The sequence below is a fragment of the Chamaea fasciata genome, unplaced genomic scaffold (genome assembly GCF_029207755.1).
Source record: "Chamaea fasciata isolate MVZ Bird 193981 ecotype frontalis unplaced genomic scaffold, bChaFas1.0.hap1 SCAF_1, whole genome shotgun sequence".
In the NCBI taxonomy this organism is placed as follows: domain Eukaryota; kingdom Metazoa; phylum Chordata; class Aves; order Passeriformes; family Sylviidae; genus Chamaea; species Chamaea fasciata.
This window is the reverse complement of record NW_027094086.1, coordinates 54,925,038-54,938,369: the sequence shown is the minus strand read 5'-3', so window position 1 is coordinate 54,938,369 and position 13,332 is coordinate 54,925,038.

The window sequence follows — 13,332 nt, the reverse complement described above, 5'->3', positions numbered from 1 at the left end:
AATTTAATTGAGTCATTTAAAACTTGAGATAAAAATAAATTAAAAATTATAAAGGGTCATGAGGTTTCCAGAATAAACATTAAATTCATTACTGAACAGAGGCCTGTACTCATCAAGTTCATTATAATTCATAGAAGCATAGACAACTTTAGGTTCAAACAAAACTCTGAAGCTCAGCAAGGCAAGCTTTTGACTGAAAGCAGATTAAATTCAAACTGAGATCAAATTGCTCATAGTCTTGTTCACCTGAACTTTGAATAACTGTCAATAATGATAGCTAAGGGACTGGGAAATTCCAGACCTATAAAGATGAATTTCAACAGCTTGAGCTAAAAAGCCAATCTTTTGGCAAGTCTTATGTATTTTTATATATTCGTATTTTTCGTGAATTGAGGAAGGTTGAGTGCTCAGCCCATATTCACCAGTCTGCTATACTGTAATTCAGCTTTAAAAGAGATTAGGTTAGCTCCAGCCTGTACTGTAAAATAAAAATTCTTGTGCTGTACAACTTGGGCTTGTAATGCTGAGAGTTATGCTGACAAGGGCAACTTTAAGTGTGTCTGTACCTGACACAATATACAAAAGAAATAAAAGCCCGGCAGCATACCAGCTGATTGGAGGAAATTCTCTGACTCAGAAGGAAGTTTCAGAAATGAATTAAAGGAATCAAAGGAGAGCAGAAAGTAGTTTACATTTTAAAAGTGAGAAAGACCTGATGAGGCAGCAAATATCAACTAGAGAAAATTCATTGCTCAAACATCTCTAAAAATGCAAGACATAGAGGATAAGCTATTGCCAAGGAATGCTCCATATTCTTATCCCAGAACAGGCATAACTTGAACATTAGCAGCAGCTGGGGAAGATATAGACAATATATTCATTATTCTATAGACTATATATTCAATATTCTATTGTCTGTAGAAGGAAAAAAGTCTATTATTATTATTATTATTAATATTATTATTATTATTGAAAGTATTATTGAAAGTATTATTAAAAAATACAAGGCTCAATGGGGTGATTCTTTTTATGCTCCATGCATTTTTCCCCATCCTTCCCAAAAACAGTTCTTAACATTTCTTAGATGAAAATCACTCCTCCCTTCTCTGCAGACTAAAATACCTTTCTTACTTCTCCCATGCCTAACAATTTTTTCTGCTTGAGCGAAATCAAGTGCAAATGCCCTAAAACAAATAAACAGTTACAAAAGTTAAATTCAGGGTGCATTTTGATGTAGGTCATTTCACACTTGTTAGTTCCCAAGGACTGTCATTATCCCAGATCATTTGACACATCTGGTATGTACCAGTGGCCTATGCCAGTGGCCTACAAGCATTTACTGTTACAGCTGAAGCCCCCAAAAGTTGTATGAGGAACCACTTAGAGGGAAAAGCCAGCGACATTAGAAGACAGGGGAAAGTGTATGAAGTTGGCAGCCACTACCAGCCTGGCCTTAGTGTGAATTCAGATGAAAAGAAATCGTGGTGCGTTCAAAAGTTTAGTTTTCACAAAGGCACTATTTTTTCTAGACAAGAATATTACTTGTCATTACGGCCTTATCTCACTTTCACCCACTAAGTGTTTTTTGTTCAGAAAGTGCTGGGTTCTCTCCATACATTTTAATTTCAGAACAATATTTTGATTTTGAGTTGCTAAAATCCTATCTGGAAAACAGAAAAAGTGAACAGTGGTTTCTGAAAGTAAGGAGGACGGATTTCTTTTATTTTTTTCCTTATATTCTTGTAAAAGGATAAAAAGTATGTTTGCTATCAAAACTTCATGAAATATAGCTTCTCAGAAAGCTTTTGTTTTTCCATATGTGACTTTTCTGGAAGTGGAGATCGTTAGGCTGAGATGATGATCAAAAGCAACACTGTCCTTGTTCTGTCTACACCTGTCCCCCAGCCCTGCTTTGGGCTCCGACAGGACAGAGGTGCCCAATGCCAGGGTCAGGGGCTGCCCCAGTGCCCTCCTGGCTGCCTTCTCCTGGCTGGGGTGGTGGGATGGGCCCTGGCTGCCAGGCTCTGCTGTTCCATGGCCCCAGCTGCCACAGAGCCCCAACACCCTCCTGCCAAACAATCAGTAATGAAATTGAAGATCATTTTCCACATTGTAGAGGGCAGTCTCTCTGGAGAAGAAAGAACCCTGCAAAAATGCCTTGGTAAACCCTGTTCAAAATGCCATAAGCAATAAGCTTATTCACATGCTCTCTATGCAAATTGTTACTAGAAAGTTCTTAGTTCTTCATGTTACCGTAGGTTGATTTTTGGTCCAGGAATTTTAATACTCCTAATCGTTTTCCCCTATTGGACCCTTGCCTCAGACCCCACCTTAACTCCCCACTCACACCAGGGTGCATAAGTACCCCTGTCTGACCCTAGACCACACCCTTTGCCTTTTGCCTTTTGCCCCTTGTTACTGCCTTGGTCCAATTTGCTCCCATACAGTGGACGTCTTGCTGTTTGTTGTTTTGTGTTATTAAAATTGCTTTTCAGACAACTGGATTGAAGCTGCCTCTCTCAATTAAGTCTCCACAGGACTGAGTCCCAAGGAAACTCAAAGGGGCCTGATCATCTGGGCTTGCATCCTCAGGGGTTTCAGCCTGTGTATGAACTCACTATAGTAGTGTTATAAAAATTAAATAAACACTGAACAGGAACAAAGAAATGAGACGTCCTTAATTATTTTCAATTAATTTTAATTGCTGAAATTTTAAACAGCAATTTAGATACCTGAGTTCTTCTTTGTCTCTGGATGACATTGTGACTTCTGCTAGTTTTTTTATTGCTTTGAGTTCCCTCGGTGCTGTCTAAAAAAAGAAGAGCTTTAACAGGTGAAAAGTTTAAAATCCATTTTAGTCAAGTGACTACATGGAGACAGGATAGCATTTGAAAGCTTAGCAGTTTATTTCAAGGAGGGAAAAGGGATAAAAGGAGGCAGCTCATCAGCAGTAGATTGAAATCCACCTCGCCAGTTTTGTGTTTGTGTTATATATAGCCGCTGCTGCCACGCACACATCATGCACTATACAAAAACAGCCTTTGGAACCATTTGGACTAATAAAAAGAAAGAGGTTTTTCTGACATAAAAATGAGGTTGTTTTTTTCTCTTTGGCTGGTGTTGCTGTTGTTAAAATAGGGCAAACATTTTAAGGTAAATCTTATTAAACAAGATGGAAGAAGACCAGCAGCCCAAACTGACAATAAAAGGCATGTGGAGTTTTAGATACCATAATCCATTTATAAGTATAGTCATTTTTCAGATGAATGTTTCTTAAGATGCCACTTGCAAACACTTGCAAAACTCCCTGGAGTTGTCAGCTAGATTTGTCCCACGTACTTTCCTATCCTTCACTGTGTAAATGCTGACACCTTGCTATTTTCCTAAATCCACAAGCCATTAATTACTGACAACTTGCCTTCTGCCTCTGAGGTACCTTAGTGACTATAAGATCTATTCCAAGCTCAAAGTCAACCATCATATGCTATGTCAAGGGGTTGCTGCTGCTGCAGTTGTTTGCAGATAAATAATTGAAGTGTTTCACCTATCTCATCTGAATCAATGTCTCTGTCTTATTCTACCTGTGCAGCTCCACACCAATGACAGACTTCTTGGTTCCAGTGTTTCCATCATTATAGCCTGCATGGTCATTTTTTATGCACATTAGCCATCATGATCGAAAACTTTGATAGTCTGCTTGTATCCTGTCAAGACATACTGCCAAAAAAAAAAAATCCCCTCTGTAGCCCTCATGGACAAAAATCACTAAATGACCTGTGATGTGTTCAGTGAAAATGGGAATGATTCAGATTGATTTTCCTGAAAGTCAGAATTTTTATGTATTACAAATAAATAATTAAAAATTCCTATAACTTGATCCTGCATTTTAACAATAAAAATATGCTTCCAAAAATGTCCATATTTAAAGAAAATGGTTACATATTGTACTTAGATAAAGGTGCAGCTGGATCTTTATGAGGCATCAGTTTTCTATAAATATAAAAATTTGGTAATTATCACTGTTGAGCAGCAGTAATAAGCACAGCTGGGGAATGCTGCTGCAGTTGTTTCTTCAGCTACAAAGCTAAATTTCAGACTTGCACGTTCTCTCTAGTTTTCATCTGATTTTTATTCTATGTGGAATAAAACAGCTCCAGCATATAAGAGTTAAACCTGCGCCTGGTCTGTTCATCTGGCAGTCAGTGGCATGTTCCAAGGCAGTGAAAATGCAGTTAGTATGACTGCTTCTGTGCCTGTGGATCAAGCCAGACATCATTCAGAACTGAATCACTGATATGTCTAAGCAAAAGATGAAACTGAAAACAACAGCACTTGACTCCCTCTCTGCCCTCCTCTGTTGCAAATTTCCTAGTTGTCACAATAAAAAAATGGAATTATCTCTTAACCCTTTCATGCTTTCTTCCTAGCTTTGTTTCTTTCCTTTGCTCCTTCCCTATTTTTTATTGAGTAATCAAAGACTGGTGGTGTTTAAACTAATGGGCAGTATGGAGGAATGCTAACTATGCAATGATAGACAGCTAAACTGAACTAATATTCTGGAGGCTCTAATTACTTTGAAATTATCTAGGCATATAGGCACCTGGTGGCTTACATTCTAAATTATCACCTGCTAATTAGACGTGAGACATTCACGTACAGACTTCATTTATAGCTTGTAGAGCTTGAACTATCCAACTTGGTAGAAATTTCTGGTTTATTTAGGCTTTTTTAAGAAAATAGGTAGTTGAGGTATTTCTTTTTACCTTGCATTCCCGGAACCAATATGGAGCTGTTTTGTCTACTCCTTCCAACAAAAGAGGGTCTGACAGCCCTTTTTTGGAGTGCATCCTCCATTAGCTGGTATGATTATTCTTAGTATAGAATTTACATTATCTATGCATCACCCTTTGGAAACAAGATGTTCCCAAAAGATGATTGGAAGAGTGTCCTTTGTTGCCCCTTTGCACTGGCCTTCTAAGCTGGCTGGCAATGCAGAGGACAACTGCATTTCATACTGTGAAAGCTATTGAGGGTGTATTTCATTCCTTATCCTTTTCTGGTTTTATAACCAAGAAGTAAATATTAATTCTTGAATCTGTGCCTTTGATACAGTTTTAATTTCTTGCAAATTACATTGATAGAAAAATCATCTAACAACCAAGTCAAACTAACCACTGAACCTTTACTGAATTCCACAGGATTTTCAAGGGCTCAAGGACTATGATGTACAGAAAGCCAGAGCAAATTGTGTACTCTTGACAGAAGGCATTTGTTTAATTTCTGTTAAAGGAGACATTTTTGAAACTTGTTCATAGTCTGGCTGTACTTCATCTTATTGCAATCTATCTTCTAAATCTCTATGGCTGTAAAGTACTATCTGTGAAACAAATTTTAGGGATTGCATCCTGATTAGTTATTTGGGTTTCTTGGGGGGGTTGTTTATTTTGCCTTGTTTTTTTTCTAGCTCATGCAAAAGGAAAATACATGATGAAATAGAAACAAAACAAAAATAGAGAAGGTAGGAAGTAATGTCATAACTTAGTAGAAATATTGTAGCAAAACTTAGTGCAGGACCTTTAGAAGAGAAAGATAATTTTATTAAAAATGAAATTTTAAATTTTAAAAATTAAAGATTTTGCAGTTTAGCATCCTCTTCAGTGTGCAATGACCAAGGTTCTTGTACAGTAGTAGTTGGCCCCAGGATGATGCAGGTTCCCAAGAACATCAACTCATTACCTCCTCAGTTTTTTTAGGTGAGTGGCTTACTTGCCCCTTTTTCATGTGTCTGTTGGACTCTTCAGAGATTAATCTCTCCACCTTGTTCAACCTCTACAGTCCTTCAGAATTTATTCAGTTGTTTATTGAATTGGATGTTTTGAAAATCAATGCTACATGCTATCAGCATATGCTATTCTTGCAGGCTTAGTGTTCTGGGTTTTCTTCCATTGCTTCTATAGCAGAAAAATCCTGTTAATTCTCCAGTCACACCAATCCTTATGATTTTACTGCAGTTCCATAGAAATGAAAGTTGCAGAATCAATTTCCTCTCAACTAATCATGCCAATTAATAGATTAAAGTCATCTCTCAAAATTCAATAGCCTGGTTTTCACACAGTTTGTAAGCAAACTATGCCCATAAGTAAGCATTACTGCCTGGTCAGATGTGGCAGCTGAGGAATATGCATGAACTCATAATGGTCCTTGGTTCTCTGACAAGTAAACTTACCATTACCAAAGAATATGAAGTCTCTGAAGTGAAGTATGTTTATACAGAAATGGGTAGTTTGTTTGGAGGAAAACAAAGTATGAGTGGGATAAAAGGCAGGAAGAACATATACGCCTAGAGATGTGAAAGCACTTTCCATTCTCAACTTTCACCTGGGTAGTACAGACTAGAAGATACCATCTGCCTTGTGGCCTGGAAATACAATTCCCATCTCAAGCCTAGGAAAGTTTTCTGAGAACCTTTCAGCACACCCTCTACTTTCTAGGTTTCTTCTAAACTAATTTTTCAATTTTGATTACAGGGCCTTTATTCTGAACCATAGCCATTCTTAATATTTTTGTTGATTTTTATTTAACCTATGTCATAACATACTTCTCCATATTTTCAAGGTTTCCTTGAATAACATTGTCTTCTTATCTAAAATGCTGATGTAGTACTAGAAATTATTCACATAAATATGTTTTTATTTCACAAAATTACAGCAGAACCTGGATATTTTATATTTGATGCAGTTTCATCCAAACTGCAGGTATTGCCACATATGAGTAAGACTATGTGAGGGGGAAGGAAAACATAAATGATGGATGATTCCTCTCCATTACAGTGCTGAAAAGCAGCCAGGTACATCCTTCTTTGCTGTAGACCACTACTTTCAATCTGTAAATAAAAAATTTGAGCATGAATGAGAAACAGAGAGTTGATCATATCTTTTAAAAGATTTTGTGGGACCATATGCAATAACGAGCACAAACACCGTGTTGAAATTGCAAACTTGCAGTCCTTCACTGTAAACCTCTCTTTGAGTATGTGACAAATTGATTAAGGTGCAGCAAGATGTACTCAAAGACTATAAAAGATTAACAGATCTTTTAATTAGATATTTTATAATCATTCCATGAGTTGTTAGATATTTCAGTCCTCTAGCACTCTGAGCAAAATACTAACAGGTACATTACCGCACTCCAAAATAATGCAGAAGGACTTTATATTTCTAAATATGTTTTATAGGTTTTAAACAGGTCTTCTGAAGAGATGAGTAAGCAGCATTTTATACAGGTATGCCACAAAAATGTAATTTTAAATGGATTTGAATGCATTGGCAATCCATTGGAAAACTTTATGCAGTTTGAATATTTTAACACCTGTCTGAATCTGTAATTAAAAAATGCTTAATGCTGTTGCAAACACTGGGAAAAATGTGAGTACTCATAAAAATGCATGTGTTACTTCTTATTCTGTATTTTCTCACTTAAATATTGATCATAAGGAAAGAGTCCTCTTCCCTGTCTTTCTTGGTCTGATTCCACACTGCCTTAGGTAATCCCTATCTTGTGTGTAAAGAAGCGTAGGTATGATCAGAATAGTAGCATTTTACATGCAAACTGAAAAGCTATAAGAAATTACAAAGGCTTCAGGCAGTAAAAAAAATGGGTTCCCTGCTTAGGTTGGATTGTATACTGCTGGCTAGCACCCAGTTTTGCAAAGGTAAAAGATGCACAGAAGATTTATAGACAGCCAATGTGTCAGACAGTGAAACTTTAAACCCATACTTCCTCTTGCTCCTCCTGGTTTCTTATCAACTTACTATTGTTCTTGTTTTTACTAACATACAGAACCACAGATCACCCTACAGGAAGCATATATAGAGTTTTTCAGAAGACTGAACTTATTTTTCCTGGCAAACTTCTGTTAGTAATAATTTTAAAAAACTATGTCAAGAAAAAAAAGCACCTAAAATAACTAACTGCTGGTGTTAGAAATGTTATAGTTCTGAATGTCTTTCTGCACTGACTCATCCCTTGAAAGTTACACCTGCTTTGGGGAATTACTGTTCAGAAAGGCACATTGTGTTACCTCGGAAACAGCTGCAACTGCATGTGTATATTTAGATAGAAGGTATTTCACTTCCTTCACATTTCTGTCTGATATGCCATTTACTTTGTATTTAAGCTGTTAATGCAGTCAGTCCTTTGCTACCACATCTGCTTTCTGTTAGTTTTGAATCTACTCAGCTGTAAAAATGGTCTTGTAAGTATGTACCTCTGCTGACACTGCCACATTCCTGTTATTTCCAAAATTTCTACGGAAGAGTAAAAGAATACTATTAACATATTCAGGATCAGAAAGACAAATTAGATGCACCATCCTTAGAGGATTCAGTATTTCATTAAGACAGGTCATCTAGTAAAATCACACAAGGTGACTTCATTTCCTTTCATTTCACCTCACAATTGAGAACAAGGGTACTTGTCTCTAAGACAGATGCTTGGCAGGAATGAATTATAGCTAGGTACAAAGGAGACTAGAATTATGGAATCTTATTTTTGCTACTGGAATTGTTGTGTGTACTTGGGTAAGTCATTTAAATTGTCTGTGCCCTGATTCTTAGTTTCCTGTGTCAACAGAGTTTTAATAATTGGCTAAATGCTACTGAACTTCAAAAATACTTTGAATTCTTCACACACAGCACATAATATATGTCTGAATCATTATTATTTTTTTTCCTACACTGACCTTTCCCTAATTAGGGGAAACATGCGTTACTGATTTAAATGAAGCATGATTCTGCTGTGAGTAAATCTAATATTTCTAGTAATTCTTTCTGTATATGAGTGACATTTACTTAAAAATATGTGTTACATAAAGCTGATATGTAAAAAATAGTGCTTTAAAACAGATAACAAAAGAACTGAGAAAATACATCCAGCAATTTCCTGTTACTTGTCACAATAGAGCAGAAAAAGTAGTGAAGAAGAAAAATATTAAGAAAAAAATAACATCATGCAGATCTGTTTCCAAACTGGTCTACTTTTTTTTTTTTTTTTTTTTGCATGTAAATATTGTAAAACAGTTGATCAAAATTATGTTTATTCCTTCAGTATGAAACATGTTATTTTTCCTTACTTAATCTTAATTTACCTTTTTACTTTTATCTAACTAAACCTCTTTTTCTTTTTTTCCTCATTTCTCTTTTAGAGTCCTGTAAAGAAAAATACTGCACATATCTTCTGGATTTCTTGCTCTTTTCTGTTCAGTGATATATATAGAGCAGCATCAGTCATGATAACATAGTGATGAAGACGCCTGCGTGCAAATATCATGAGGCTATTCCTGCCAGCCTGAGCTGTCTTTTCCCAATTAATTACTGGGAAAGAGATCTTGAGTGACATACAGTAGAGGAATGATAAGAGGTAGTTTCAGATATCCAGCCAGAAATGAGAGAAACTGAAAAAGGTGAGATAAGTTTAAGTAAAGAGAAAAAGAAAAAAAAAAAAAAAAAAAAAAAAAAAAAAAAAAAAAAAAGCAGAGCAGCTTAACTAAAACCAGTGATTTTAGAGGTATGTACATTTGCAGTGTTTAAGGCACTCTAACTTCTAGAATTTTGTTCCTTGCAATGTCAAAATTGTAAATTTCAGAATGTTCCTTTAAGACCCCAACAAACAAGGAATACACAAAATGGGGTATGACTTCTGTAATTATATAGGAAAAAGTGAGTAACATAGCATAAATGCATAAATAAAATAAGTAAGGAAAGAGACCTTGCAGGGAAAAAAAAAAAAAAAAAAAAGGTGTATTGCAATAGAGGTCGGTGCTCACTAGTTGTAGATTGAATGACATCTTCTTGGACAGGCAGTGGGAAACCTAAACTCAAAAGTCATATTAGTATGTTCTTTCAACCAACTGAAGATTTCAGTATTTCAGCATCAGATCAAAAGCTACAAAAATGAATAGAAATAAAGCTGAGAATATCAAGGACATTGACACTGTCCTGGATTCCAGGAAAAATATGAGCATTTGTCAGATGAAACTATCTATGTAAGGAAACTGAAAACAAATTAAAACAAATTTCCAATATTTTCTGGCAGTCAGTTATTGATTACTTCCTGACAATTACTTTAACGATATCTGATGATCACTTCAGTATCTAAACATACCATGTAGACATTTGAAAAATTATCAGTATTGCTAGAGCTACTTTTTAACCTGTATAGTAGTCAGTGATCAGTCTCCAAACGCTTTTAGGGAAAAAGAAAGGAAAGATGGAACACCAAAAAAATGCAAATTTATTTGTCTAGGTGACATGTAAATTGTTTGTAGTCCCAAAAAGCAGAGTTGGCATTTTTGATCAATGAAACCCTTATGTTTATTTCAACAACCTTTGAGAATTTAAATGAGTTGAATACACATAATCTTTCATCATGAGAATTAGGATTTTTGTTTTACATAATCCTTCTTTCTCTAATCTTTTCAACTTCAGTGTTAGAGCCTTAATCATTAGAAATGCTATCCCAGGACATTACTTAGAAAGATCTTTCTGATTGTGATGACAGCATTATTCACAACCATCTCACTGGTCATGCATAGGCATTGTCTTCTAAGGCAGAGCATTCTTATCCTTCTTACATTTTCAAACTAATAAAAAAAAGTAATCTGCACTCCACATGTGTTTTACTATCTCTTCTAACATGACTTCGTAAGGATTTTTCCGTTTTCACAGTCATCCTTATCATGTTTTTCTGTATCAAATTCAGATAAATTTTATCCATACGTGCTGAGTAATATTGTATACAATATTTTGAGTAAGATCATGACTATATGTTCCAAAATGGGAGTAATATTTTCCTATCTGTAATGAGAATTTCTTGTTTGATGCACTTAAGGATGTTATTATTATTTTCACAACCATGTCACAGTCATCCTGTCACTCACCAATGTATTCAAGTTTTCCTTTCCTTTCTTGTGTACAGTGAATCTAGTTTACATTTATAGGCTCAAATTCTCATTAATTTTAAAGTATTTATCTTTAAAATTTGTATTATTTAATTTAATTCAATTTCCATTGCTTTAGCTCCCAAGTTCATCCAACTCTTCCACTTACTGATCAGGTCTGGATAACACTTTCTATTTTCTAACACTTCCACATTTCAGGGTGCCCACTTACTCCACAGAAGTCTCTAACAAAAATGTTAAACATATCTACTGCAAGAGGAATTACTGAGGGAAATCATTGTCTAACTTCTTCCCAGTCTGATCTGTCCAATTCAACTCTTGTCACATTCCTGTTCCCTGGCTATTCGTAATTTCTAAAGAATGTAAGTCCACTCCTCTGTAGGGAACAGTATGAAGTGCTCTGTAACTCTAGACAGATTGGAATGACTTGACTATGATGATCCATTAGGTCAGCTGTCAAAAAAATATACATATATGTGTATTTCAAAAAAAAATATATAAGAAGTGAATCTATTGTGGTAGATAATAATTCTACAGCTTACTCAAAGGTCCACAGAGTACCACAGATTTCGCAAATTTTTCTCCAAAATATGTTCTATGCCATTATACAGCCCTGAGGTTTGTTATGGGCATATATCTGATGTACTTACAGTGCTGTGTTTTCTGCTCCTCATTCAGAGAGGACTTCCATCATTCATTCATAGTACTGGACTTTCAAATGATGATTCTTTAAAGGACTAGATTCTTCAAGACAGACACTAAGGGACTATCCTGATATTTTTTTTTTTCAATTTGAAATCTAATTTTAACCCCTTTCAGATATCCTTACTTATACTAGGTAATTTTTGTTTTCTTGTGATTTTTTTTAGTGTGGAGTTTTTTTTAATTATAATTGTTTTGGGGTTTTTTGTATAGCACTTAGATTGAAAAAAAGAAGGTCTGAGGATAAATTATTCGTTTGGCAATTGGAGTAGATTAACATTGATTTCTTTTCTACTTTCCAAGCATGTGTTAGTATCATTTTTCTTCTGTTTCCTTTTCCTGCTGACCATTTTCTATTTTTATCTTTGTCACTGACAGATGTAATTTTCTTTAAAAGACTCGGTTTAACTGTATTTTGACTATTTTCACTTTGTTTCTGTACTTCCTTGCTGTTTTGTCATAGGAAAATATGTTGGAGAGTCTTTTTCCATACTTTTTCATTGTTTTCCTAATAATAATTTCCTAATAATTATGTTATGTTGTTTTGTGATGGTTTTCTTTTCATTCAGTAAGTCCTGCGCTTGTTCCATATGAGTGCCCTCTTGCTTTGAATGGAAGATCATGCTCAAATTTGCCCTTTTTTACAGAAAATAATTCTTTGCTCATTCCATTCCAATACTTGTGTTCATCATTCAAGCCAATCAACATGATCAGTTAGAAATAAAAAAGTCAGAGGCTAATTTTCGTTATACATTTCAATATATCAGATTACTTTCTGTGGCTAATGCTATTAAAAATATGCTTTCTGGTCTAAAAGAATTAATTTCTCACCTTCAATTCAGCCCTTGGTGGTGATATCTGCCCTCTCCATGTGCAAGAATATTTTGTTCATAAAGTTATTAGGATATCTATTTTTAAATATATGTCTAGAAAATTATAGTGTTTCAGACTTGTTTTACTTGTTACTTCAGGAATTTTACTGAGCTTATTACATAGCAGCTTCTGCAATTTTTTATAGGTGAAAGGACAAAAAAAGTAAGGAAAAAGGAAGACTCTGGAACTTTATTTGAACCTGAATTTAAAGTCTGTCTAAACACATATCCCATTTAATGATTACTTTTGACATGATTTGAACATAATTGATAGATGTTTTGAAAGTTGAGCATGGTAGGATATTAAATATCAGAAAGGTTTTATGACTGCCCTTAACTTGAATTATCTTTGCTTAGTCAACACTCTTCTTTTGTTTCCAATGCTATAAGAAAAATGCTGAATTAACAGTTCATCAACATCTAAAGCTTACTTATTCTTGCTCTGTGATGGTTGATACAGCTGGTGTGACAAAAAAAAAAAAAAAAAAGGCCTGAAGGAAACATTTTGTAATCAGATGGACAGGGAGAGGGTATTTTACTCTGTGTTGGTTTCGTTCTTTTTTCTTTATTGAGATTGCTGAAAAAGTTGTTAAATTAATGGTCAGCAGTTATGTGAGGACTTACACTCTATGACCTAGTTTCAAAATAAAATTCATTTGACGCAAGCTCTTTGATTTTCACCAGAGTGTAATGTAATGCCTTTCAAATATTATTGACTATCAACACCTTCCTACTCAAAACTCAGCTCATATAGGTATGAAGTTTTTCTTTCTAGTTCACTATTGACTTCCTGAGGCACAA